Source organism: Muntiacus reevesi, chromosome 4 (assembly GCF_963930625.1).
Source record: "Muntiacus reevesi chromosome 4, mMunRee1.1, whole genome shotgun sequence".
NCBI classification, from domain to species: domain Eukaryota; kingdom Metazoa; phylum Chordata; class Mammalia; order Artiodactyla; family Cervidae; genus Muntiacus; species Muntiacus reevesi.
The window spans coordinates 169,449,440-169,454,546 of NC_089252.1; positions in this window are offsets into that span (position 1 = coordinate 169,449,440).

Genomic DNA, 5,107 nt, shown 5'->3' on the forward strand with positions numbered 1-5,107 from the left:
ATAAGAAAACCGACCGACGGAAGGAGTCAGGCCTCCGCACCCGGAAGTGAATTAGAGAGGCGCGCGGCATTCTGGGAAGCCTTATGGGAGCGCGGTTTGTGTGGCTGGCTGTTACCAGGGAAACCGGAGGCGCTCGACGGTCACCAATGGGCGCCTTTAGCGGGAGAGTCTGAGACGCTCAGGATCTTTTGGAAAGAGCGAAGAGGGAAGGACGACCCTTTGAAGAGGCAGTTGTCCTGCCAGGGTATCTAGTCGTGCCGGCAGGCTGAGAGTCTGCTCTGGGAATCTGGGTCACGCCCGCTTGTTCTTTGAGCTTTTCGGCCAAATGAAGTGGCCCTGCAGCTCTTGACTAAAATTTCTTACTTTTCTGCCCCTTCTTAGAAAATGTAAGTTGAGAATTTGTAATTAACATTGTAATGTGCTCTAATATCTACGTTAATTCTTGTTTATAAAATTGAGGACCTGTTGGGGGGACCACAAATTGAGAACTTAAAATTCACACACGAACTGTAGACTGCCCATTGAGATATGGTGAGGGCATAAGGATTTTAGATGAAGAGAAATGTTACTTTTCCCAAAGGGAATTGTTTAATTCCGTTAGGAAAATAAACAATATGAATATTTTTTCCCATGCGTTGTGCAGAAAATAGAAAGTGTGGGATTAATCACTTGTATTAGCGATCAGAGTGTAATCCTGGCCACAAAGGGATGTTAATTACCACCCTCCACCTCCTCCATGCTCAATTCCCCCCTTTATGTTCCAGCTAACTTTAAACTTCTGCAATACTGTGCTTTTTCAAGTCTCCTCCCTTTGCAAATGGTAAAAATGATCTTCCTTGCTTTGATTTTCTTTGTTCAAATCCTCACTTAGTTATTATGTCCTTCCCTGGGACATTTGTTCAGCTCTCATTCAAGGCAGAAAATATTCTTCTTTATGAACTTTTGAATATTTATCATAGTAGTTGTGATTCATTTAGAGACATCTGGTCTTCCGGCTTTAGAGGCCTTCCTGTGAGCAGGGCATATTTTATATTCATCTCAATTGCTCTGATGCTTTGGCTCATTTGGTTCTCAACATATTTGCTGGATAAATGTGAACTATGTTAACTAGAGTCTAAAGGAATGTGAACTAAAATGAAATAAATGAGTGGCCACTGAAATAATAAATAATTGACTTTTTTAAAAAAAGAAATAAAACTTACCAGTCTTCAGAAGTAACTTAAAATTTTCATGTATTACATGTAAGTTTTTTTCTCTACATGAATATTTTTGGCATGACCTGTGACCTGTGAAGTCGCTCAGTTGTGTCCGACTCTTTGCGACCCCATGGACTGTAGCCTACCAGGCTCCTCAGTCCATGGAATTTTCCAGGCAAGAGTACTGGCATGGGTTGCCATTTCCTTCTCCAGGGGTTCTGCCCAACCCAGGGATCGAATCCGGGTCTCCCGCACTACAGGCAGATGCTTTACCGTCTGAGTCACGTAGTTGAGTATATTTGGAGAAACCATCTTATGTCCTGCTTTTTTCACATGTATATAATATACTTCTGTTATTAAAATCTTAACAGTAAAGGTAGCACTGAAAATGTAAATCTGTTTGTAATGAGTTGAAACAGATGAAGTGGACGTAGCATGTGAAAACAAATTCTTCCAAGAAGTTTGGCTGTAAGGTAAAGGAGAAAGGTCAGTAGTCAAAGCAGAAAGGCAAGTGAAAGAAAGACGTTAGAGTTTCTCTGTAAGGAGAAGAGACTTGGTGATGTTAGTAGTGTAAGATTAAAGAGTGGTAAAAAAAAATACTGCCAGGAAAGAGGATAACTGATCAAATGATTCCCTAAAGAAATAGAAGGGAATGAGATCCATAGATCGGGTACATAGATAGGAGACTGAACTAGGAAGGAGGATGTCAGAGTGGGTATGGATAATAATTTTAAAACTATTTAAAATTGGCAAAAAAAATAACAAAAATCTGTCAAAAAGATATATTGTGTGCATGTGTGTGCTGAGTCACATCAGTCGTGTCTGACTCTTTTACAATCCTATGTGCCATAGCCTGCCAAGCAGTTTGGTCCATGGGATTCCCCAGGCAAGAATACTGGAGTGGGTCGCCATGCCCTCTTCCAGGGGATCTTCCCAAACCAGAGATCGAACTCCTGAATTGGCAGGCAGGTTCTTTGCCACTGGCACCACCTGGGAAGCCCAAAGTTATATTCAGTTCAGTTTAGTCACTCAGTCGTATCCAACTCTTTGTAATCCCATGGACTGCAGCACACCAGGCCTCCCTGTCCATCACCAACTCCCGGAGTTTACTCAAACTCATGTCCATTGAGTTGGTGATGCCATCCAGCCATCTCATCCTCTGTCGTCCCCTTCTCCTCCTGCTTCAATCTTTCCCAGCATCAGGGTCTTTTCAAATGAGTCAGTTCTTCATCAGGTGGCCAAAGTATTGGAGTTTCAGGTTCAGCATCAGTCCTTCCAATGAATATTCAGGACTGATTTCCTTTAGGATGGACTTGTTGGATCTCCTTGCAGTCCAAGGTGCTCTCAAGAGTCTTCTCCTACACTACAGTTCAAAAGCATCAGTTCTTCTGTGCTCAGCTTTCTTGATAGTCCAGCTCTCACATCCATACATGACCACTAGAAAAACCATAGCTTTGACTAGACGGACCTTTGTTGGCAAAGTAATGTCTCTGCTTTTTAATACCCTGTATTGGTTGGTCGTAACTTTTCTTCCAAGGAGCAAGCGTCTTTTAATTTCATGGCTGCAGTCACCATCTGCAGTCATTTTGGAGCCCCCAAAAATAAAGTCAGCCACTGTTTCCCCCATCTATTTGTCATGAAGTGATAGAACCAGATGCCGTGATCTTAGTTTTTTGAATGTTGAGTTTTAAGCCAACTTTTTCACTCTCTTCTTTCACTTTCATCATGAGGCTCTTCTTCACTCTGCCATAAGGGTGGTGTCATCTGCATATCTGAGGTTATTGATATTTCTTCTGGCAATCTTCATTCCAGCTTGTGCTTCATCCAGCCCAGCATTTCTCATGATGTACTCTGCATATAAGTTAAATAAGCAGGGTGACAATATACAGCCTTGACGAACTCCTCCAAATAGGGAACTATTTGGAACCAGTCTGTTGTAAAGATATATTAGGTTGATGTAAAGGTAATTGTGGTCTGGACAGTGAATTTTAAGTCATTGTAACTAGGCTCAAACACATCTTTACTAGTCAAAATAGGAACCATTATAATCAACACATTTTGCCAATGAGAAATAAGTTTGTTAATTCCCATAGCATAAAAATCCATGCCCGAACTCTTTACATTTTCTGCCTCCTGCAGCTTGTGGAAGCGTTTTCCCTATAAAAAAAAAATTGTTGAAATACTTAAAGAAGTGGTAATCAGTTGGCAAGAAGTCAAGTGAATATGGCAGATGAGGCAAAACTTCATAGCCCAGCTCATTCAACTTTTGAAGCATTGGTTGTGCAACATGTAGCCAGCTGTTATTTGGAGAAAAATTAGGCCCATTCTGTTGACGAATGCCAGCTGCAGGCGTTGCAGTTTTTGGTGCATTTCATCAATTTGCTGAGCATACTTCTCAGATATTATGGGTTCGCTGGGACTCAGAAAGCTGTAGTGGGTCAGACCAGCAGCAGACCACCAAACAGTGACCATAACCTTTCTTTGGTGCAAGTTTGACTTTAGGAAGTGCTTTGGAGCTTCTTCTTAGCCCAACCACTGCGATCGTTGTCACCAGTTGTATACAACTCATTTTTCATCACACATCACAGTACAATCGAGAAATGGTTCACTGTTGTGCAGAATGAGAAGAAAACACTTCAAAATGACGTTTTTTTGTTTTTTTTTTTTTGTAGTCAGCTTATGAGGCACCCACTTATCAAGCTTTTTCACTTTTCCAGTTTGCTTCAAATGCCAAATGACCGTAAAATGGTCAACAATGAGTTCTTCAGCAACTTCTCATGTAATTATAAGAGGATCAGCTCCAATGATTGTTCTCAATTGGTCTTTGTCAACTTCTGATGACCAGCCACTGAACTCCTCATCTTCAAGGCTCTTGTCTCCTTTGCCAACTTCTTGAACTACCCCTGCATTGTAAGTTCGTTAGCAGTTGCTGGACCAAATATGTTGTTTATGTTGAAAGCTGTCTCCGCTGCTTTGTGACCCATTTTGAATTCAAATAAGAAAATAGCTCAAATTTACTTTCTGTCTAACATCATTTCCCTAGTCTAAAATAAATATAAAATAAACAGCAAGTAATGTCATTAGCAAGAAAAAAACAAAGTGAGAAATGTGCATTAAAATGATGTATAACATAACCACATTTAAGAATTATTCCAATATTAAATGGCAAAGTTCAACAATGCAAAAACCACAATTACTTTTGTACCAAACTAAATATATACAAGTGGCCAATAAATAGGCATGTTCATCACATTACTTAAAAATATAAATGGCATATTAAATGCCTATTAAATTGGCAAAGATTAAAAGGCAAATAGTATAGGTATTGGGCAGCTGTTCAATAAAGCAAGATTGCAGATGGGGATAGAAATTGGTACATCTCCCCCTTCCCAGGCATGTTAGAAATAGGTATCAAATTTCTTAAATGCTTTGACTAAACAGGTATGGGCTTCCCTGGTGGCTCAGACGGTAAAGAATCTGCCTGCAATGCGGGACACCTGGATTCGATCCCTCGGTTGGGAAGATCCCCTGGAGGAGGGCATGGCAACCCACTCCAGTGTTCTTACCCAGAGAATCCCCATGGACAGAGGAGCCTGGCGGGCTACAGTCAGTCCATGGGATGGCAAAGAGTCACACATAACTGAGTGACTAACACAACAAACAAGTATACTTCTAGGATGTTTTCAAAAGGAAATAATCAAAACTGCATATGTATATTAAGCTGGGTGGGGTTCATTTCAGTTTCTCCACCAAAAAATACAGGTTAGATATTGTTAGACATGGATAACGTGAATGCAGATAAGAGATGTTCACTCATGTCAATTTAAGTAAGAACATTTGCAGGTTTTCTAGGAAGGGCGTGTAGAGCTGCAGTTTGACTAGCCTGATACACAATTATGGGATACTTTGAA